We start from the raw sequence: 22,094 nt of genomic DNA, 5'->3' as shown, positions 1-22,094 counted from the left end.
GCACTTCTGCTGTTGTTCACCCTGTGCAAAATGAACACTGGAGAAATAAATGCAGTTGATCCTCACTACTTACGTGGCCGGTTAGCTCAGATGGTCAGAGCGTGGTGCTAATAACGCCAAGGTCATGGGTTCAAGCCCCATACTGGCCAGTTGTTTGTAACAGATGTAACAGATGCAAATGTGCAATCATTTACAAAAGGTTCTCTGAATTACAAAACATGGCAGAAAGATTGCTCCAAAAATATCTGTCTTCATTTAAGATTTTTTTCACCATGTGTATGTGTGTGAAAATATCTCAGAGATACTCGTGTGGTTAGCTCAGATGGTCAGGCGTGGTGCTATAACGCCAAGGTCATGGGTTCAAGCCCCATACTGGCCAGTTGTTTGTAACAGATGTAACAGATGCAAATGTGCAATCATTTACAAAGCTTGTCTGCATTACAAAACAAGTCAGAAAGATTGCTCCAAAAAATATCTGACTTCATTTAAGATTTTTTTTCACCATGTGTATGTGTGTGTACAAAATATCTCAAAGACGCATTTGGTGAGTCGTTTACCACATCATACTGCACTTCCACTGTTGTTCACCCTGTGCAAAATGAACACTGGAGAAATAAATGGAGTTGATCCTCACTACTTACGTGGCCGGTTACCTCAGATGGTCAGAGCGTGGTGCTAATAACGCCAAGGTCATGGGTTCAAGCCCCATACTGGCCAGTTGTTTGTAACAGATGCAATGCCCACAAAATCTTCTCCGAATTATAGAAAATGTCAGAAACATTGCTCACTTGGTGAAATATCCAGCATGGAGTGACTTCTAACTGCACCAGTGTGTTTGTTCTCTCACTATTATTGCCAGTATCCCACCCAAGTTGTGAACAATAAGATGCTAGTTTAATGCAGAAAGGGTCTTGAACTCTTGAGATATGGAATAGATAGGCAACTTCATGCTGTAAGATTTGTTTTGGGTTTAGTCAATTGTTGGTGTTGTTGTTTCATTGTGTGTACACCACATCCTGCATTTCAGTTTTTACTTAAGGCACTAAACTGTTGATATTAGTGTAAATTGAGTGACATTCAACCACGAAGGGACTCGAACCCTCAATCTTCTGATTCGAAGTCAGACGCCTTGTCCATTTGGCCACGCGGTCTTACTTTTCTCTTCTAAGGTTTAGCGGAGTGCAATTCAATCATTTACAAAAGCTTCTCTGAATTACAAAACATGGCAGAAAGATTGCTCCAAAAAATATCTGTCTTCATTTAAGATTTTTTTTCACCATGTGTATGTGTGTGTATCTCAAAGACGCATGGTGAGTCGTTTACCACATCATACTGCACTTCCACTGTTGTTCACCCTGTGCAAAATGAACACTGGAGAAATAAATGGAGTTGATCCTCACTACTTACGTGGCCGGTTAGCTCAGATGGTCAGAGCGTGGTGCTAATAACGCCAAGGTCATGGGTTCAAGCCCCATACTGGCCAGTTGTTTGTAACAGATGTAACAGATGCAAATGTGCAATCATTTACAAAAGCTTGTCTGCATTACAAAACAAGTCAGAAAGATTGCTCCAAAAAATATCTGACTTCATTTAAGATTTTTTTTCACCATGTGTATGTGTGTGTACAAAATATCTCAAAGACGCATGGTGAGTCGTTTACCACATCATACTGCACTTCCACTGTTGTTCACCCTGTGCAAAATGAACACTGGAGAAATAAATGGAGTTGATCCTTACTACTTACGTGGCCGGTTAGCTCAGATGGTCAGAGCGTGGTGCTAATAACGCCAATGTCATGGGTTCAAGCCCGTACTGACCAGTTGTTTGTAACAGATGTAACAGATGCAAATGTGCAATCGTTTACAAAGCTTCTCTGCAATACAAAACAAGGCAGAAAGATTGCTCCAAAAATATCTGACTTCATTTAAGATTTTTTTTCACCATGTGTATGTGTGTGTACAAAATATCTCAAAGACGCATGGTGAGTCGTTTTCCATATCATACTGCACTTCCGCTGTTGTTCACCCTGTGCAAAATGAGCCCTGGAGAAATAAATGGAGTTGATCCTCAGTACTTACGTGGCTGGTTAGCTCAGATGGTCAGAGCGTGGTGCTAATAACGCCAAGGTCATTGGTTCAAGCCCCATACTGGCCAGTTGTTTGTAACAGATGCAATGCCCACAAAATCTTCTCTGAATTATAGAAAATGTCAGAAACATTGCTCACTTGGTGAAATATCCAGCATGGAGTGACTTCTAACTGCACCAGTGTGTTTGTTCTCTCACTATTATTGCCAGTATCCCACCCAAGTTGTGAACAATAAGATGCTAGTTTAATGCAGAAAGGGTCTTGAACTCTTGAGATATGGAATAGATAGGCAACTTCGTACTGTAAGATTTGTTTTGGGTTTAGTCAATTGTTGGTGTTGTTGTTTCATTGTGTGTACACCACATCCTGCATTTCAGTTTTTACTTAAGGCACTAAACTGTTGAAATTAGTGTAAATTGAGTGACATTCAACCACGAAGGACTCGAACCCTCAATCTTCTGATTCGAAGTCAGACGCCTTGTCCATTAGGCCACGCGGTCTTTCTTTTCTCTTCTAAGGTTTAGCGGAGTGCAATGCAATCCTTTACAAAAGCTTCTCTGAATTACAAAACATGGCAGAAAGATTGCTCCAAAAAATATCTGTCTTCATTTAAGATTTTTTTCACCATGTGTATGTGTGTGTACAAAATATCTCAAAGACGCATGGTGAGTCGTTTACCACATCATACTGCACTTCCGCTGTTGTTCACCTGTGCAAAATGAACACTGGAGAAATAAATGGAGTTGATCCTCACTACTTACGTGGCCGGTTAGCTCAGATGGTCAGAGCGTGGTGCTAATAACGCCAAGGTCATGGGTTCAAGCCCCATACTGGCCAGTTGGTTGTAACAGATGCAAATGTGCAATCATTTACAAATCCTTCTCTTATTACAAAACATGGCAAAGATTGCTCAAAAGTATCTGTCTTCATTTAAGATTTTTTTCACTATTTGTATGTACAAATATCTCAAGATGGTCTTGAACTCTTAAGATATGGAGTAGATAGGCAACTTCATACTGTAAGATTTGTTTGGTCTAGTCAATTGTTGGTGTTGTGGGTACCACCTGCATTCAGTTTTACTTAGGCACTAAACTGCTGATATTAGTGTAAATTGGGTGACATTCAACCACGAAGGGACTCGAACCCTCAATCTTCTGATTCAAGTCAGACGCCTTGTCCATTAGGCCACGCGTCTTACTTTCTTGTAGGTTTAGAGTACAATGCAATCATTTACAAAAGCTTCTCTGCATTACAAAACATGGCAGAAAGATTGCTCCAAAAAATATCTGACTTCATTTAAGATTTTTTTTCACCATGTGTATGTGTGTGTACAAAATATCTCAAAGACGCATGGTGAGTCGTTTACCACATCATACTGCACTTCTGCTGTTGTTCACCCTGTGCAAAATGAACACTGGAGAAATAAATGCAGTTGATCCTCACTACTTACGTGGCCGGTTAGCTCAGATGGTCAGAGCGTGGTGCTAATAACGCCAAGGTCATGGGTTCAAGCCCCATACTGGCCAGTTGTTTGTAACAGATGTAACAGTTGCAAATGTGCAATCATTTATAAAAGGTTCTCTGAATTACAAAACATGGCAGAAAGATTGCTCCAAAAAATATCTGTCTTCATTTAAGATTTTTTTTCACCATGTGTATGTGTGTGTACAAAATATCTCAAAGACGCACTACTTACGTGGCTGGTTAGCTCAGATGGTCAGAGCGTGGTGCTAATAACGCCAAGGTCATGGGTTCAAGCCCCATACTGGCCAGTTGTTTGTAACAGATGTAACAGATGCAAATGTGCAATCATTTACAAAAGCTTGTCTGCATTACAAAACAAGTCAGAAAGATTGCTCAAAAATATCTGACTTCATTTAAGATTTTCTTTCACCATGTGTATGTGTGTGTACAAAATATCTCAAAGACGCATTTGGTGAGTCGTTTACCACATCATACTGCACTTCCACTGTTTTTCACCCTGTGCAAAATGAACACTGGAGAAATAAATGGAGTTGATCCTCACTACTTACGTGGCCGGTTAGCTCAGATGGTCAGAGCGTGGTGCTAATAACGCCAAGGTCATGGGTTCAAGCCCCATACTGGCCAGTTGTTTGTAACAGATGTAACAGATGCAAATGTGCAATCATTTACAAAAGCTTGTCTGCATTACAAAACAAGTCAGAAAGATTGCTCCAAAAAATATCTGACTTCATTTAAGATTTTTTACCATGTGTATGTGTGTGTACAAAATATCTCAAAGACGCATTTGGTGAGTCGTTTACCACATCATACTGCACTTCCACTGTTGTTCACCCTGTGCAAAATGAACACTGGAGAAATAAATGGAGTTGATCCTCACTACTTACGTGGCCGGTTAGCTCAGATGGTCAGAGCGTGGTGCTAATAACGCCAAGGTCATAGGTTCAAGCCCCATACTGGCCAGTTGGTTGTAACAGATGTAGCAGATGCAAATGTGCAATCATTTGTAAAAGGTTCTCTGAATTACAAAACATGGCAGAAAGATTGCTCCAAAAAATATCTGTCTTCATTTAAGATTTTTTTTCACCATGTGTATGTGTGTGTGTACAAAATATCTCAAAGACGCATGGTGAGTCGTTTTCCACATCATACTGCACTTCCGCTGTTGTTCACCCTGTGCAAAATGAACACTGGAGAAATAAATGGAGTTGATCCTCAGTACTTACGTGGCTGGTTAGCTCAGATGGTCAGAGCGTGGTGCTAATAACGCCAAAGTCATTGGTTCAAGCCCCATACTGGCCAGTTGTTTGTAACAGATGCAATGCCCACAAAATCTTCTCTGAATTATAGAAAATGTCAGAAACATTGCTCACTTGGTGAAATATCCAGCATGGAGTGACTTCTAACTGCACCAGTGTGTTTGTTCTCTCACTATTATTGCCAGTATCCCACCCAAGTTGTGAACAATGAGATGCTAGTTTAATGCAGAAAGGGTCTTGAACTCTTGAGATATGGAATAGATAGGCAACTTCGTACTGTAAGATTTGTTTTGGGTTTAGTCAATTGTTGGTGTTGTTGTTTCATTGTGTGTACACCACATCCTGCATTTCAGTTTTTACTTAAGGCACTAAACTGTTGAAATTAGTGTAAATTGAGTGACATTCAACCACGAAGGTACTCGAACCCTCAATCTTCTGATTCGAAGTCAGACGCCTTGTCCATTAGGCCACGCGGTCTTTCTTTTCTCTTCTAAGGTTTAGCGGAGTGCAATGCAATCCTTTACAAAAGCTTCTCTGAATTACAAAACATGGCAGAAAGATTGCTCCAAAAAATATCTGTCTTCATTTAAGATTTTTTTTCACCATGTGTATGTGTGTGTACAAAATATCTCAAAGACGCATGGTGAGTCGTTTACCACATCATACTGCACTTCCGCTGTTGTTCACCCTGTGCAAAATGAACACTGGAGAAATAAATGGAGTTGATCCTCACTACTTACGTGCCGGTTAGCTCAGATGGTCAGAGCGTGGTGCTAATAACGCCAAGGTCATGGGTTCAAGCCCCATACTGGCCAGTTGTTTGTAACAGATGTAACAGATGCAAATGTGCAATCATTTACAAAAGCTTGTCTGCATTACAAAACAAGTCAGAAAGATTGCTCCAAAAATATCTGACTTCATTTAAGATTTTTTTTCACCATGTGTATGTGTGTGTACAAAATATCTCAAAGACGCATGGTGAGTCGTTTACCACATCATACTGCACTTCCGCTGTTGTTCACCCTGTGCAAAATGAACACTGGAGAAATAAATGGAGTTGATCCTCACTACTTACGTGGCCGGTTAGCTCAGATGGTCAGAGCGTGGTGCTAATAACGCCAAGGTCATGGGTTCAAGCCCCATACTGGCCAGTTGGTTGTAACAGATGTAGCAGATGCAAATGTGCAATCATTTGTAAAAGGTTCTCTGAATTACAAAACATGGCAGAAAGATTGCTCCAAAAAATATCTGTCTTCATTTAAGATTTTTTCACCATGTGTATGTGTGTGTACAAAATATCTCAAAGACGCATGGTGAGTCGTTTTCCACATCATACTGCACTTCCGCTGTTGTTCACCCTGTGCAAAATGAACACTGAGAAATAAATGGAGTTGATCCTCACTACTTATGTGGCCGGTTAGCTCAGATGGTCAGAGCGTGGTGCTAATAACGCCAAGGTCATGGGTTCAAGCCCCATACTGGCCATTTGGTTGTAACAGATGCAAATGTGCAATCATTTACAAAAGCTTCTCTTAATTACAAAACATGGCAGAAAGATTGCTCCAAAAAGTATCTGTCTTCATTTAAGATTTTTTTTCACTATGTGTATGTGTGTGTACAAAATATCTCAAAGATATATCAAAGATGGTCTTGAACTCTTAAGATATGGAGTAGATAGGCAACTTCATACTGTAAGATTTGTTTTGGTCTTAGTCAATTGTTGGTGTTGTGGGTACACCACATGCTTCATTTCAGTTTTTACTTAAGGCACTAAACTGCTGATATTAGTGTAAATTGAGTGACATTCAACCACGAAGGGACTCGAACCCTCAATCTTCTGATTCGAAGTCAGACGCCTTGTCCATTTGGCCACGCGGTCTTACTTTTCTCTTCTAAGGTTTAGCGGAGTGCAATTCAATCATTTACAAAAGCTTCTCTGAATTACAAAACATGGCAGAAAGATTGCTCCAAAAAATATCTGTCTTCATTTAAGATTTTTTTTCACCATGTGTATGTGTGTGTACAAAATATCTCAAAGACGCATGGTGAGTCGTTTACCACATCATACTGCACTTCCACTGTTGTTCACCCTGTGCAAAATGAACACTGGAGAAATAAATGGAGTTGATCCTCACTACTTACGTGGCCGGTTAGCTCAGATGGTCAGAGCGTGGTGCTAATAACGCCATGGTCATGGGTTCAAGCCCCGTACTGACCAGTTGTTTGTAACAGATGTAACAGATGCAAATGTGCAATCGTTTACAAAAGCTTCTCTGCAATACAAAACATGGCAGAAAGATTGCTCCAAAAATATCTGACTTCATTTAAGATTTTTTTTCACCATGTGTATGTGTGTGTACAAAATATCTCAAAGACGCATGGTGAGTCGTTTTCCACATCATACTGCACTTCCGCTGTTGTTCACCCTGTGCAAAATGAACACTGGAGAAATAAATGGAGTTGATCCTCACTACTTACGTGGCCGGTTAGCTCAGATGGTCAGAGCGTGGTGCTAATAACGCCAAAGTCATGGGTTCAATCCCCATACTGGCCAGTTGTTTGTAACAGATGCAATACCATTTCTCTGAATTATAGAAAATGTCAGAAACATTGCTCACTTGGTGAAATATCCAGCATGGAGTGACTTCTAACTGCACCAGTGTGTTTGTTCTCTCACTATTATTGCCAGTATCCCACCCAAGTTGTGAACAATAAGATGCTAGTTTAATGCAGAAAGGGTCTTGAACTCTTGAGATATGGAATAGATAGGCAACTTCGTACTGTAAGATTTGTTTTGGGTTTAGTCAATTGTTGGTGTTGTTGTTTCATTGTGTGTACACCACATCCTGCATTTCAGTTTTTACTTAAGGAACTAAACTGTTGATATTAGTGTAAATTGAGTGACATTCAACCACGAAGGGACTCAAACCTCAATCTTCTGATTCGAAGTCAGACGCCTTGTCCATTAGGCCACGCGGTCTTACTGTTCTCTTCTAAGGTTTAGCGGAGTGCAATGCAATCATTTACAAAAGCTTCTCTGAATTACAAAACATGGCAGAAAGATTGCTCCAAAAAATATCTGTCTTCATTTAAGATTTTTTTTCACCATGTGTATGTGTGTGTACAAAATATCTCAAAGACGCATGGTGAGTCGTTTACCACATCATACTGCACTTCCGCTGTTGTTCACCCTGTGCAAAATGAACACTGGAGAAATAAATGGAGTTGATCCTCACTACTTACGTAGGCCGTTAGCTCAGATGGTCAGAGCGTGGTGCTAATAACGCCAAGGCCATGGGTTCAAGCCCCATACTAGCCAGTTGTTTGTAACAGATGTAACAGATGCAAATGTGCAATCATTTACAAAAGCTTCTCTGCATTACAAAACATGGCAGAAAGATTGCTCCAAAAAATATCTGACTTCATTTAAGATTTTTTTTCACCATGTGTATGTGTGTGTACAAAATATCTCAAAGACGCATGGTGAGTCGTTTACCACATCATACTGCACTTCCACTGTTGTTCACCCTGTGCAAAATGAACACTGGAGAAATAAATGGAGTTGATCCTCACTACTTACGTGGCCGGTTAGCTCAGATGGTCAGAGCGTGGTGCTAATAACGCCAAGGTCATGGGTTCAAGCCCCATACTGGCCAGTTGTTTGTAACAGATGTAGCAGATGCAAATGTGCAATCATTTGTAAAAGGTTCTCTGAATTACAAAACATGGCAGAAAGATTGCTCCAAAAATATCTGTCTTCATTTAAGATTTTTTCACCATGTGTATGTGTGTGTACAAAATATCTCAAAGACGCATGGTGAGTCGTTTACCACATCATACTGCACTTCCACTGTTGTTCACCCTGTGCAAAATGAACACTGGAGAAATAAATGGAGTTGATCCTCACTACTTATGTGGCCGGTTAGCTCAGATGGTCAGAGCGTGGTGCTAATAACGCCAAGGTCATGGGTTCAAGCCCCATACTGGCCAGTTGTTTGTAACAGATGCAAATGTGCAATCATTTACAAAAGCTTCTCTGCATTACAAAACATGGCAGAAAGATTGCTCCAAAAATATCTGTCTTCATTTAAGATTTTTTTTCACTATGTGTATGTGTGTGTACAAAATATCTCAAAGATATATCAAAGATGGTCTTGAACTCTTAAGATATGGAGTAGATAGGCAACTTCATACTGTAAGATTTGTTTTGGTCTTAGTCAATTGTTGGTGTTGTGGGTACACCACATGCTGCATTTCAGTTTTTACTTAAGGCACTAAACTGCTGATATTAGTGTAAATTGAGTGACATTCAACCACGAAGGGACTCGAACCCTCAATCTTCTGATTCGAAGTCAGACGCCTTGTCCATTAGGCCACGCGGTCTTACTTTTCTCTTCTAAGGTTTAGCGGAGTGCAATGCAATCATTTACAAAAGCTTCTCTGAATTACAAAACATGGCAGAAAGATTGCTCCAAAAAATATCTGTCTTCATTTAAGATTTTTTTTCACCATGTGTATGTGTGTGTACAAAATATCTCAAAGACGCATGGTGAGTCGTTTACCACATCATACTGCACTTCCACTGTTGTTCACCCTGTGCAAAATGAACACTGGAGAAATAAATGGAGTTGATCCTCACTACTTACGTGGCCGGTTAGCTCAGATGGTCAGAGCGTGGTGCTAATAACGCCATGGTCATGGGTTCAAGCCCGTACTGACCAGTTGTTTGTAACAGATGTAACAGATGCAAATGTGCAATCGTTTACAAAAGCTTCTCTGCAATACAAAACAAGGCAGAAAGATTGCTCCAAAAAATATCTGACTTCATTTAAGATTTTTTTTCACCATGTGTATGTGTGTGTACAAAATATCTCAAAGACGCATGGTGAGTCGTTTTCCACATCATACTGCACTTCCGCTGTTGTTCACCCTGTGCAAAATGAACACTGGAGAAATAAATAGAGTTGATCCTCACTACTTACGTGGCCGGTTAGCTCAGATGGTCAGAGCGTGGTGCTAATAACGCCAAAGTCATGGGTTCAATCCCCATACTGGCCAGTTGTTTGTAACAGATGCAATACCATTTCTCTGAATTATAGAAAATGTCAGAAACATTGCTCACTTGGTGAAATATCCAGCATGGAGTGACTTCTAACTGCACCAGTGTGTTTGTTCTCTCACTATTATTGCCAGTATCCCACCCAAGTTGTGAACAATAAGATGCTAGTTTAATGCAGAAAGGGTCTTGAACTCTTGAGATATGGAATAGATAGGCAACTTCGTACTGTAAGATTTGTTTTGGGTTTAGTCAATTGTTGGTGTTGTTGTTTCATTGTGTGTACACCACATCCTGCATTTCAGTTTTTACTTAAGGAACTAAACTGTTGATATTAGTGTAAATTGAGTGACATTCAACCACGAAGGGACTCAAACCCTCAATCTTCTGATTCGAAGTCAGACGCCTTGTCCATTAGGCCACGCGGTCTTTCTTTTCTCTTCTAAGGTTTAGCGGAGTGCAATGCAATCCTTTACAAAAGCTTCTCTGAATTACAAAACATGGCAGAAAGATTGCTCCAAAAAATATCTGTCTTCATTTAAGATTTGTTTTCACCATGTGTATGTGTGTGTACAAAATATCTCAAAGACGCACTACTTACGTGGCTGGTTAGCTCAGATGGTCAGAGCGTGGTGCTAATAACGCCAAGGTCATGGGTTCAATCAGCATACTGGCCAGTTGTTTGTAACAGATGCAATACCATTTCTCTGAATTATAGAAAATGTCAGAAACATTGCTCACTTGGTGAAATATCCAGCATGGAATGACTTCTAACTGCACCAGTGTGTTTGTTCTCTCACTATTATTGCCAGTATCCCACCCAAGTTGTGAACAATAAGATGCTAGTTTAATGCAGATATGGAATAGATAGGGAACTTTGTACTGTAAGATTTGTTTTGGGTTTAGTCAATTGTTGGTGTTGTTGTTTCATTGTGTGTACACCACATCCTGCATTTCAGTTTTTACTCAAGGCACTAAACTGTTGATATTAGTGTAAATTGAGTGACATTCAACCACGAAGGGACTCGAACCCTCAATCTTCTGATTCGAAGTCAGACGCCTTGTCCATTAGGCCACGCGGTCTTACTTTTCTCTTCTAAGGTTTAGCGGAGTGCAATTCAATCATTTACAAAAGCCTCTCTGAATTACAAAACATGGCAGAAAGATTGCTCCAAAAAATATCTGTCTTCATTTAAGATTTTTTTTCACCATGTGTATGTGTGTGTACAAAATATCTCAAAGACGCATGGTGAGTCGTTTACCACATCATACTGCACTTCCGCTGTTGTTCACCCTGTGCAAAATGAACACTGGAGAAATAAATGGAGTTGATCCTCACTACTTACGTGGCCGGTTAGCTCAGATGGTCAGAGCGTGGTGCTAATAACGCCAAGGTCATGGGTTCAAGCCCCATACTGGCCAGTTGGTTGTAACAGATGTAGCAGATGCAAATGTGCAATCATTTGTAAAAGGTTCTCTGAATTACAAAACATGGCAGAAACATTGCTCCAAAAAATATCTGTCTTCATTTAAGATTTTTTTTCACCATGTGTATGTGTGTACAAAATATCTCAAAGACGCATGGTGAGTCGTTTACCACATCATACTGCACTTCCACTGTTGTTCACCCTGTGCAAAATGAACACTGGAGAAATAAATGGAGTTGATCCTCAATACTTACGTGGCCGGTTAGCTCAGATGGTCAGAGCGTGGTGCTAATAACGCCAAGGTCATGGGTTCAAGCCCCATACTGGCCAGTTGTTTGTAACAGATGCAATGCCCACAAAATCTTCTCTGAATTATAGAAAATGTCAGAAACATTGCTCACTTGGTGAAATATCCAGAATGGAGTGACTTCTAACTGCACCAGTGTGTTTGTTCTCTCACTATTATTGCCAGTATCCCACCCAAGTTGTGAACAATAAGATGCTAGTTTAATGCAGAAAGGGTCTTGAACTCTTGAGATATGGAATAGATAGGCAACTTCGTACTGTAAGATTTGTTTTGGGTTTAGTCAATTGTTGGTGTTGTTGTTTCATTGTGTGTACACCACATCCTGCATTTCAGTTTTTACTTAAGGCACTAAACTGTTGATATTAGTTTAAATTGAGTGACATTCAACCACGAAGGGACTCGAACCCTCAATCTTCTGATTCGAAGTCAGACGCCTTGTCCATTAGGCCACGCGGTCTTACTTTTCTCTTCTAAGGTTTAGCGGAGTGCAATGCAATCATTTACAAAAGCTTCTCTGAATTACAAAACATGGCAGAAAGATTGCTCCAAAAAATATCTGTCTTCATTTAAGATTTTTTTTCACCATGTGTATGTGTGTGTACAAAATATCTCAAAGACGCATGGTGAGTCGTTTACCACATCATACTGCACTTCCGCTGTTGTTCACCCTGTGCAAAATGAACACTGGAGAAATAAATGGAGTTGATCCTCACTACTTACGTGGCCGGTTAGCTCAGATGGTCAGAGCGTGGTGCTAATAACGCCAATGTCATGGCTTCAAGCCCCATACTGGCCAGTTGGTTGTAACAGATGTAACAGATGCAAATGTGCAATCATTTAAAAAAGCTTTTCTGCATTACAAAACAAGTCAGAAAGATTGCTCCAAAAAATAATAAACTTCATTAAAGATTTTTTTTCACCATGTGTATGTGTGTGTGTACAAAATATCTCAAAGACGCATGGTGAGTCGTTTACCACATCATACTGCACTTCCACTGTTGTTCACCCTGTGCAAAATGAACACTGGAGAAATAAATGGAGTTGATCCTTACTACTTACGTGGCCGGTTAGCTCAGATGGTCAGAGCGTGGTGCTAATAACGCCAAGGTCATGGGTTCAAACCCCATACTGGCCAGTTGGTTGTAACAGATGTAGCAGATGCAAATGTGCAATCATTTGTAAAAGGTTCTCTGAATTACAAAACATGGCAGAAAGATTGCTCCAAAAAATATCTGTCTTCATTTAACATTTTTTTTCACCATGTGTATGTGTGTGTGTACAAAATATCTCAAAGACGCATGGTGAGTCGTTTACCACATCATACTGCACTTCCACTGTTGTTCACCCTGTGCAAAATGAACACTGGAGAAATAAATGGAGTTGATCCTTACTACTTACGTGGCCGGTTAGCTCAGATGGTCAGAGCGTGGTGCTAATAACGCCAAGGTCATGGGTTCAAGCCCCATACTGGCCAGTTGTTTGTAACAGATGCAATGCCCACAAAATCTTCTCCGAATTATAGAAAATGTCAGAAACATTGCTCACTTGGTGAAATATCCAGCATGGAGTGACTTCTAACTGCACCAGTGTGTTTGTTCTCTCACTATTATTGCCAGTATCCCACCCAAGTTGTGAACAATAAGATGCTAGTTTAATGCAGAAAGGGTCTTGAACTCTTGAGATATGGAATAGATAGGCAACTTCATGCTGTAAGATTTGTTTTGGGTTTAGTCAATTGTTGGTGTTGTTGTTTCATTGTGTGTACACCACATCCTGCATTTCAGTTTTTACTTAAGGCACTAAACTGTTGATATTAGTGTAAATTGAGTGACATTCAACCACGAAGGGACTCGAACCCTCAATCTTCTGATTCGAAGTCAGACGCCTTGTCCATTTGGCCACGCGGTCTTACTTTTCTCTTCTAAGGTTTAGCGGAGTGCAATGCAATCATTTACAAAAGCTTCTCTGAATTACAAAACATGGCAGAAAGATTGCTCCAAAAAATATCTGTCTTCATTTAAGATTTTTTCACCATGTGTATGTGTGTGTACCAAATATCTCAAAGGCATGGTGAGTCGTTTACCACATCATACTGCACTTCCGCTGTTGTTCACCCTGTGCAAAATGAACACTGAGAAATAAATGGAGTTGATGCTCACTACTTACGTGGCGGTTAGCTCAGATGGTCAGAGCGTGGTGCTAATAATGCCAAGGTCATGGGTTCAAGCCCCATACTGGCCAGTTGTTTGTAACAGATGTAACAGATGCAAATGTGCAATCATTTACAAAGCTTGTCTGCATTACAAAACAAGTCAGAAAGATTGCTCCAAAAATATCTGACTTCATTTAAGATTTTTTTTCACCATGTGTATGTGTGTGTACAAAATATCTCAAAGACGCATTGGTGAGTCGTTTACCACATCATACTGCACTTCCACTGTTGTTCACCCTGTGCAAAATGAACACTGGAGAAATAAATGGAGTTGATCCTTACTACTTACGTGGCCGGTTAGCTCAGATGGTCAGAGCGTGGTGCTAATAACGCCAAGGTCATGAGTTCAAGCCCATACTGGCCAGTTGGTTGTAACAGATGTAGCAGATGCAAATGTGCAATCATTTGTAAAGGTTCTCTGAATTACAAACATGGCAGAAAGATTGCTCCAAAATATCTGTCTTCATTTAAGATTTTTTCACCATGTGTATGTGTGTACAAAATATCTCAAAGACGCATGGTGAGTCGTTTACCACATCATACTGCACTTCCACTGTTGTTCACCCTGTGCAAAATGAACACTGGAGAAATAAATGGAGTTGATCCTCACTACTTACGTGGCCGGTTAGCTCAGATGGTCAGAGCGTGGTGCTAATAACGCCAAGGTCATGGGTTCAAGCCCCATACTGGCCAGTTGTTTGTAACAGATGCAATGCCCACAAAATCTTCTCTGAATAATAGAAAATGTCAGAAACATTGCTCACTTGGTGAATTATCCAGAATGGAGTGACTTCTAACTGCACCAGTGTGTTTGTTCTCTCACTATTATTGCCAGTATCCCACCCAAGTTGTGAACAATAAGATGCTAGTTTAATGCAGAAAGGGTCTTGAACTCTTGAGATATGGAATAGATAGGCTACTTCGTACTGTAAGATTTGTTTTGGGTTTAGTCAATTGTTGGTGTTGTTGTTTCATTGTGTGTACACCACATCCTGCATTTCAGTTTTTACTTAAGGCACTAAACTGTTGAAATTAGTTTAAATTGATTGACATTCAACCGCGAAGGGACTCGAACCCTCAATCTTCTGATTCGAAGTCAGACGCCTTGTCCATTAGGCCACGCGGTCTTACTTTTCTCTTCTAAGGTTTAGCGGAGTGCAATGCAATCATTTACAAAAGCTTCTCTGAATTACAAAACATGGCAGAAAGATTGCTCCAAAAAATATCTGTCTTCATTTAAGATTTTTTTTCACCATGTGTATGTGTGTGTACAAAATATCTCAAAGACGCATGGTGAGTCGTTTACCACATCATACTGCACTTCCGCTGTTGTTCACCCTGTGCAAAATGAACACTGGAGAAATAAATGGAGTTGATCCTCACTACTTACTTGGCCGGTTAGCTCAGATGGTCAGAGCGTGGTGCTAATAACGCCAATGTCATGGCTTCAAGCCCCATACTGGCCAGTTGGTTGTAACAGATGTAACAGATGCAAATGTGCAATCATTTAAAAAAGCTTTTCTGCATTACAAAACAAGTCAGAAAGATTGCTCCAAAAAATAATAAACTTCATTAAAGATTTTTTTTCACCATGTGTATGTGTGTGTGTACAAAATATCTCAAAGACGCATGGTGAGTCGTTTACCACATCATACTGCACTTCCACTGTTGTTCACCCTGTGCAAAATGAACACTGGAGAAATAAGTGGAGTTGATCCTTACTACTTACGTGGCCGGTTAGCTCAGATGGTCAGAGCGTGGTGCTAATAACGCCAAGGTCATGGGTTCAAGCCCCATACTGGCCAGTTGGTTGTAACAGATGTAGCAGATGCAAATGTGCAATCATTTGTAAAAGGTTCTCTGAATTACAAAACATGGCAGAAAGATTGCTCCAAAAAATATCTGTCTTCATTTAACATTTTTTTTCACCATGTGTATGTGTGTGTACAAAATATCTCAAAGACGCATTTGGTGAGTCGTTTACCACATCATACTGCACTTCCACTGTTGTTCACCCTGTGCAAAATGAACACTGGAGAAATAAATGGAGTTGATCCTTACTACTTACGTGGCCGGTTAGCTCAGATGGTCAGAGCGTGGTGCTAATAACGCCAAGGTCATGGGTTCAAGCCCCATACTGGCCAGTTGTTTGTAACAGATGCAATGCCCACAAAATCTTCTCTGAATTATAGAAAATGTCAGAAACATTGCTCACTTGGTGAAATATCCAGCATGGAGTGACTTCTAACTGCACCAGTGTGTTTGTTCTCTCACTATTATTGCCAGTATCCCACCCAAGTTGTGAACTATAAGATGCTAGTGTAATGCAGAAAGGGTCTTGAACTCTTGAGATATGGAATAGATAGGCAACTTCATACTGTAAGATTTGTTTTGGGTTTAGTCAATTGTTGGTGTTGTTGTTTCATTCTGTGTACACCACATCCTGCATTTCAGTTTTTACTTAAGGCACTAAACTGTTGATATTAGTGTAAATTGAGTGACATTTAACCACGAAGGGACTCGAACCCTCAATCTTCTGATTCGAAGTCAGACGCCTTGTCCATTAGGCCACGCGGTCTTACTTTTCTCTTCTAAGGTTTAGCGGAGTGCAATTCAATCATTTACAAAAGCTTCTCTGAATTACAAAACATGGCAGAAAGATTGCTCCAAAAAATATCTGTCTTCATTTAAGATTTTTTTTCACCATGTGTATGTGTGTGTACAAAATATCTCAAAGACGCATGGTGAGTCGTTTACCACATCATACTGCACTTCCGCTGTTGTTCACCCTGTGCAAAATGAACACTGGAGAAATAAATGGAGTTGATCCTCACTACTTACGGCCGGTTAGCTCAGATGGTCAGAGCGTGGTGTTAATAACGCCAAGGTCATGGGTTCAAGCCCCATACTGGCCAGTTGTTTGTAACAGATGCAATGCCCACAAAATCTTCTCTGAATTATAGAAAATGTCAGAAACATTGCTCACTTGGTGAAATATCCAGAATGGAGTGACTTCTAAGTGCACCAGTGTGTTTGTTCTCTCACTATTATTGCCAGTATCCCACCCAAGTTGTGAACAATAAGATGCTAGTTTAATGCAGAAAGGGTCTTGAACTCTTGAGATATGGAATAGATAGGCAACTTCGTACGATGTTGTTTTGGGTTTAGTCAATTGTTGGTGTTGTTGTTTCATTCTGTGTACACCACATCCTGCATTTCAGTTTTTACTTAAGGCACTAAACTGTTGATATTAGTTTAAATTGAGTGACATTCAACCACGAAGGGACTCGAACCTCAATCTTCTGATTCAAGTCAGACGCCTTGTCCATTAGGCCACGCGGTCTTACTTTTCTCTTCTAAGGTTTAGCGGAGTGCAATGCAATCATTTACAAAGCTTCTCTGAATTACAAAACATGGCAGAAAGATTGCTCCAAAAATATCTGTCTTCATTTAAGATTTTTTTCACCATGTGTATGTGTGTGTACCAAATATCTCAAAGCGCATGGTGAGTCGTTTACCACATCATACTGCACTTCCGCTGTTGTTCACCCTGTGCAAAATGAACACTGGAGAAATAAATGGAGTTGATCCTCACTACTTACGTGGCCGGTTAGCTCAGATGGTCAGAGCGTGGTGCTAATAACGCCAAGGTCATGGGTTCAAGCCCCATACTGGCCAGTTGTTTTAACAGATGCAATGCCCACAAAATCTTCTCTGAATTATAGAAAATGTCAGAAACATTGCTCACTTGGTGAAATATCCAGCATGGAGTGACTTCTAACTGCACCAGTGTGTTTGTTCTCTCACTATTATTGCCAGTATCCCACCCAAGTTGTGAACAATAAGATGCTAGTTTATGCAGAAAGGGTCTTGAACTCTTGAGATATGGAATAGATAGGCAACTTCATACTGTAAGATTTGTTTTGGGTTTAGTCAATTGTTGGTGTTGTTGTTTCATTGTGTGTACACCACATCTGCATTTCAGTTTTTACAAACTAAATGTTCTTGCAATGCAATCATTTACAAAAGCTTCTCTGAATTACAAAACATGGCAGAAAGATTGCTCCAAAAATATCTGTCTTCATTTAAGATTTTTTCACCATGTGTATGTGTGTGTACAAAATATCTCAAAGACGCATGGTGAGTCGTTTACCACATCATACTGCACTTCCGCTGTTGTTCACCCTGTGCAAAATGAACACTGGAGAAATAAATGGAGTTGATCCTCACTACTTACGTGGCCGGTTAGCTCAGATGGTCAGAGCGTGGTGCTAATAACGCCAATGTCATGGGTTCAAGCCCCATACTGGCCAGTTGTTTGTAACAGATGTAGCAGATGCAAATGTGCAATCATTTGTAAAGGTTCTCTGAATTACAATACATGGCAGAAAGATTGCTCCAAAAATATCTGTCTTCATTTAAGATTTTTTTCACCATGTGTATGTGTGTGTACAAAATATCTCAAAGACGCATGGTGAGTCGTTTACCACATCATACTGCACTTCCGCTGTTGTTCACCCTGTGCAAAATGAACACTGGAGAAATAAATGGAGTTGATCCTTACTACTTACATGGCCGGTTAGCTCAGATGGTCAGAGCGTGGTGCTAATAACGCCAAGGTCATGGGTTCAAGCCCCATACTGGCCAGTTGTTTGTAACAGATGTAACAGATGCAAATGTGCAATCATTTACAAAGCTTGTCTGCATTACAAAACAAGTCAGAAAGATTGCTCCAAAAATATCTATTCATTTAAGATTTTTTTCACCATGTGTATGTGTGTGTACAAAATATCTCAAAGACGCATGGTGAGTCGTTTACCACATCATACTGCACTTCCACTGTTGTTCACCCTGTGCAAAATGAACACTGGAGAAATAAATGGAGTTGATCCTCTACTTACGTGGCGGTTAGCTCAGATGGTCAGAGCGTGGTGCTAATAACGCCAATGTCATGGGTTCAAGCCCCATACTGGCCAGTTGTTTGTAACAGATGCAATGCCCACAAAATCTTCTCTGAATTATAGAAAATGTCAGAAACATTGCTCACTTGGTGAAATATCCAGCATGGAGTGACTTCTAACTGCACCAGTGTGTTTGTTCTCTCACTATTATTGCCAGTATCCCACCCAAGTTGTGAACTATAAGATGCTAGTTTAATGCAAAAAGGAGAAAGGGTCTTGAACTTTTGAGATATGGAATAGATAGGCAACTTCATCTGTAAGATTTGTTTTGGGTTTAGTCAATTGTTGGTGTTGTTGTTTCATTCTGTGTACACCACATCCTGCATTTCAGTTTTTACTTAAGGCACTAAACTGTTGATATTAGTTTAAATTGAGTGACATTCAACCACGAAGACTCGAACCTCAATCTTCTGATTAAGTCAGACCTTGTCCATTAGGCCATGGGTCTTACTTTTCTCATTAGGTTTAGCGAGTGCAGTGCAATCATTTACAAAAGCTTCTCTGAATTACAAAACATGGCAGAAAGATTGCTCCAAAAATATCTGTCTTCATTTAAGATTTTTTTCACCATGTGTATGTGTGTGTACAAAATATCTCAAAGACGCATGGTGAGTCGTTTACCACATCATACTGCACTTCCCTGTTGTTCACCCTGTGCAAATGAACACTGGAGAAATAAATGGAGTTGATCCTCACTACTTACGTGCCGGTTAGCTCAGATGGTCAGAGCGTGGTGCTAATAACGCCAATGTCATTGGTTCAAGCCCCATACTGGCCAGTTGGTTGTAACAGATGTAACAGATGCAAATGTGCAATCATTTAAAAAGCTTTTCTGCATTACAAAACAAGTCAGAAAGATTGCTCCAAAAAATAATAAACTTCATTAAAGGTTTTTTTCACCATGTGTATGTGTGTGTACAAAATATCTCAAAGACGCATGGTGAGTCGTTTACCACATCATACTGCACTTCCACTGTTGTTCACCCTGTGCAAAATGAACACTGGAGAAATAAATGGAGTTGATCCTTACTCCTTACGTGGCCGGTTAGCTCAGATGGTCAGAGCGTGGTGCTAATAATGCCAAGGTCATGGGTTCAAGCCCCATACTGGCCAGTTGTTTGTAACAGCTGTAGCAGATGCAAATGTGCAATCATTTAAAAGGTTCTCTGAATTACAATACATGGCAGAAAGATTGCTCCAAAATATCTGTCTTCATTTAAGATTTTTCTCTGTGTATGTGTGTGACAAAATATCTCAAAGACGCATGGTGAGTCGTTTCCACATCATACTGCACTTCCGCTGTTGTTCACCCTGTGCAAATTGAACACTGGAGAAATAAATGGAGTTGATCCTCCTACTTACATGGCCGGTTAGCTCAGATGGTCAGAGCGTGGTGCTATAACGCCAAGGTCATGGGTTCAAGCCCCATACTGGCCAGTTGTTTGTAACAGATGTAACAGATGCAAATGTGCAATCATTTACAAAAGCTTGTCTGCATTACAAAACAAGTCAGAAAGATTGCTCCAAAAAATATCTGACTTCATTTAAGATTTTTTTTCACCATGTGTATGTGTGTGTACAAAATATCTCAAAGACGCATTTGGTGAGTCGTTTACCACATCATACTGCACTTCCACTGTTGTTCACCCTGTGCAAAATGAACACTGGAGAAATAAATGGAGTTGATCCTCACTACTTACGTGGCCGGTTAGCTCAGATGGTCAGAGCGTGGTGCTAATAACGCCAAGGTCATGGGTTCAAGCCCCATACTGGCCAGTTGGTTGTAACAGATGTAGCAGATGCAAATGTGCAATCATTTGTAAAAGGTTCTCTGAATTACAAAACATGGTAGAAAGATTGCTCCAAAAAATGATCGCTTCATTTAAGATTTTTTTTCACCATGTGTATGTGTGTGTGTACAAAATATCTCAAAGACGCATGGTGAGTCGTTTACCACATCATACTGCACTTCCACTGTTGTTCACCCTGTGCAAAATGAACACTGGAGAAATAAATGGAGTTGATCCTCACTACTTACGTGGCCGGTTAGCTCAGATGGTCAGAGCGTGGTGCTAATAACGCCAAGGTCATGGGTTCAAGCCCCATACTGGCCAGTTGTTTGTAACAGATGCAATGCCCACAAAATCTTCTCTGAATTATAGAAAATGTCAGAAACATTGCTCACTTGGTGAAATATCCAGCATGGAGTGACTTCTAACTGCACCAGTGTGTTTGTTCTCTCACTATTATTGCCAGTATCCCACCCATGTTGTGAACAATAAGATGCTAGTTTAATGGAGAAAGGGTCTTGAACTCTTGAGATATGGAATAGATAGGCAACTTCGTACTGTAAGATTTGTTTTGGGTTTAGTCAATTGTTGGTGTTGTTGTTTCATTGTGTGTACACCACATGTGTATGTGTGTGTGTACAAAATAAATGCAAATGTGCAATCATTTAAAAAAGCTTTTCTGCATTACAAAACAAGTCAGAAAGATTGCTCCAAAAAATAATTAACTTCATTAAAGATTTTTTTTCACCATGTGTATGTGTGTGTACAAAATATCTCAAAGACGCATGGTGAGTCGTTTACCACATCATACTGCACTTCCGCTGTTGTTCACCCTGTGCAAAATGAACACTGGAGAAATAAATGGAGTTGATCCTCACTACTTACGTGGCCGGTTAGCTCAGATGGTCAGAGCGTGGTGCTAATAACGCCAAGGACATGGGTTCAAGCCCCATATTGGCCAGTTGTTTGTAACAGATGTAACAGATGCAAATGTGCAATCATTTACAAAAGCTTGTCTGCATTACAAAACAAGTCAGAAAGATTGCTCCAAAAAATATCTGACTTCATTTAAGATTTTTTTCACCATGTGTATGTGTGTGTACAAAATATCTCAAAGACGCATGGTGAGTCGTTTACCACATCATACCGCACTTCCACTGTTGTTCACCCTGTGCAAAATGAACACTGGAGAAATAAATGGAGTTGATCCTCACTACTTACGTGGCGGTTAGCTCAGATGGTCAGAGCGTGGTGCTAATAACGCCAATGTCATGGGTTCAAGCCCCATACTGGCCAGTTGGTTGTAACAGATGTAACAGATGCAAATGTGCAATCATTTAAAAGCTTTTCTGCATTACAAAACAAGTCAGAAAGATTGCTCCAAAAAATAATAAACTTCATTAAAGATTTTTTTTCACCATGTGTATGTGTGTGTACAAAATATCTCAAAGACGCATGGTGAGTCGTTTACCACATCATACTGCACTTCCGCTGTTGTTCACCCTGTGCAAAA

General features: G+C 40.2%; 27 non-coding genes across 27 annotated transcripts; 17 read left to right on the top strand and 10 right to left on the bottom strand.

The window, feature by feature from the left end:
* Positions 1-1,078: 1,078 nt before the first annotated feature.
* On the bottom strand, positions 1,079-1,151 carry trnar-ucg. The gene has a single exon. It is a non-coding gene; the product is annotated as a tRNA-Arg (tRNA).
* A 2,388-nt stretch (positions 1,152-3,539) lies between these two features.
* Positions 3,540-3,613, top strand: trnai-aau. Its single transcript has one exon. It is a non-coding gene; the product is annotated as a tRNA-Ile (tRNA).
* A 509-nt stretch (positions 3,614-4,122) lies between these two features.
* trnai-aau lies at positions 4,123-4,196 on the top strand. Its single transcript has one exon. It is a non-coding gene; the product is annotated as a tRNA-Ile (tRNA).
* A 1,036-nt stretch (positions 4,197-5,232) lies between these two features.
* trnar-ucg lies at positions 5,233-5,305 on the bottom strand. Its single transcript has one exon. It is a non-coding gene; the product is annotated as a tRNA-Arg (tRNA).
* A 600-nt stretch (positions 5,306-5,905) lies between these two features.
* Positions 5,906-5,979, top strand: trnai-aau. The gene has a single exon. It is a non-coding gene; the product is annotated as a tRNA-Ile (tRNA).
* A 260-nt stretch (positions 5,980-6,239) lies between these two features.
* On the top strand, positions 6,240-6,313 carry trnai-aau. The gene has a single exon. It is a non-coding gene; the product is annotated as a tRNA-Ile (tRNA).
* Positions 6,314-6,634: 321 nt separating this feature from the next.
* trnar-ucg lies at positions 6,635-6,707 on the bottom strand. The gene has a single exon. It is a non-coding gene; the product is annotated as a tRNA-Arg (tRNA).
* Positions 6,708-8,410: 1,703 nt separating this feature from the next.
* On the top strand, positions 8,411-8,484 carry trnai-aau. The gene has a single exon. It is a non-coding gene; the product is annotated as a tRNA-Ile (tRNA).
* A 260-nt stretch (positions 8,485-8,744) lies between these two features.
* Positions 8,745-8,818, top strand: trnai-aau. Its single transcript has one exon. It is a non-coding gene; the product is annotated as a tRNA-Ile (tRNA).
* A 320-nt stretch (positions 8,819-9,138) lies between these two features.
* On the bottom strand, positions 9,139-9,211 carry trnar-ucg. The gene has a single exon. It is a non-coding gene; the product is annotated as a tRNA-Arg (tRNA).
* A 1,029-nt stretch (positions 9,212-10,240) lies between these two features.
* Positions 10,241-10,313, bottom strand: trnar-ucg. Its single transcript has one exon. It is a non-coding gene; the product is annotated as a tRNA-Arg (tRNA).
* Positions 10,314-10,894: 581 nt separating this feature from the next.
* trnar-ucg lies at positions 10,895-10,967 on the bottom strand. The gene has a single exon. It is a non-coding gene; the product is annotated as a tRNA-Arg (tRNA).
* Positions 10,968-11,232: 265 nt separating this feature from the next.
* trnai-aau lies at positions 11,233-11,306 on the top strand. Its single transcript has one exon. It is a non-coding gene; the product is annotated as a tRNA-Ile (tRNA).
* Positions 11,307-11,567: 261 nt separating this feature from the next.
* On the top strand, positions 11,568-11,641 carry trnai-aau. Its single transcript has one exon. It is a non-coding gene; the product is annotated as a tRNA-Ile (tRNA).
* A 361-nt stretch (positions 11,642-12,002) lies between these two features.
* Positions 12,003-12,075, bottom strand: trnar-ucg. The gene has a single exon. It is a non-coding gene; the product is annotated as a tRNA-Arg (tRNA).
* Positions 12,076-12,679: 604 nt separating this feature from the next.
* On the top strand, positions 12,680-12,753 carry trnai-aau. The gene has a single exon. It is a non-coding gene; the product is annotated as a tRNA-Ile (tRNA).
* Positions 12,754-13,018: 265 nt separating this feature from the next.
* Positions 13,019-13,092, top strand: trnai-aau. Its single transcript has one exon. It is a non-coding gene; the product is annotated as a tRNA-Ile (tRNA).
* Positions 13,093-13,453: 361 nt separating this feature from the next.
* On the bottom strand, positions 13,454-13,526 carry trnar-ucg. Its single transcript has one exon. It is a non-coding gene; the product is annotated as a tRNA-Arg (tRNA).
* Positions 13,527-14,449: 923 nt separating this feature from the next.
* Positions 14,450-14,523, top strand: trnai-aau. The gene has a single exon. It is a non-coding gene; the product is annotated as a tRNA-Ile (tRNA).
* Positions 14,524-14,884: 361 nt separating this feature from the next.
* Positions 14,885-14,957, bottom strand: trnar-ucg. Its single transcript has one exon. It is a non-coding gene; the product is annotated as a tRNA-Arg (tRNA).
* A 604-nt stretch (positions 14,958-15,561) lies between these two features.
* trnai-aau lies at positions 15,562-15,635 on the top strand. Its single transcript has one exon. It is a non-coding gene; the product is annotated as a tRNA-Ile (tRNA).
* A 265-nt stretch (positions 15,636-15,900) lies between these two features.
* Positions 15,901-15,974, top strand: trnai-aau. The gene has a single exon. It is a non-coding gene; the product is annotated as a tRNA-Ile (tRNA).
* A 361-nt stretch (positions 15,975-16,335) lies between these two features.
* trnar-ucg lies at positions 16,336-16,408 on the bottom strand. Its single transcript has one exon. It is a non-coding gene; the product is annotated as a tRNA-Arg (tRNA).
* A 1,026-nt stretch (positions 16,409-17,434) lies between these two features.
* trnai-aau lies at positions 17,435-17,508 on the top strand. Its single transcript has one exon. It is a non-coding gene; the product is annotated as a tRNA-Ile (tRNA).
* Positions 17,509-18,403: 895 nt separating this feature from the next.
* trnai-aau lies at positions 18,404-18,477 on the top strand. The gene has a single exon. It is a non-coding gene; the product is annotated as a tRNA-Ile (tRNA).
* Positions 18,478-20,493: 2,016 nt separating this feature from the next.
* Positions 20,494-20,567, top strand: trnai-aau. Its single transcript has one exon. It is a non-coding gene; the product is annotated as a tRNA-Ile (tRNA).
* A 264-nt stretch (positions 20,568-20,831) lies between these two features.
* On the top strand, positions 20,832-20,905 carry trnai-aau. Its single transcript has one exon. It is a non-coding gene; the product is annotated as a tRNA-Ile (tRNA).
* Positions 20,906-22,094: the final 1,189 nt, after the last annotated feature.

This window comes from Hippoglossus stenolepis, chromosome 9 (genome assembly GCF_022539355.2).
Source record: "Hippoglossus stenolepis isolate QCI-W04-F060 chromosome 9, HSTE1.2, whole genome shotgun sequence".
Classification (NCBI taxonomy): domain Eukaryota; kingdom Metazoa; phylum Chordata; class Actinopteri; order Pleuronectiformes; family Pleuronectidae; genus Hippoglossus; species Hippoglossus stenolepis.
Note: the sequence above shows the minus strand (reverse complement) of the source record. Positions and strands in the feature narration are given on the sequence as shown.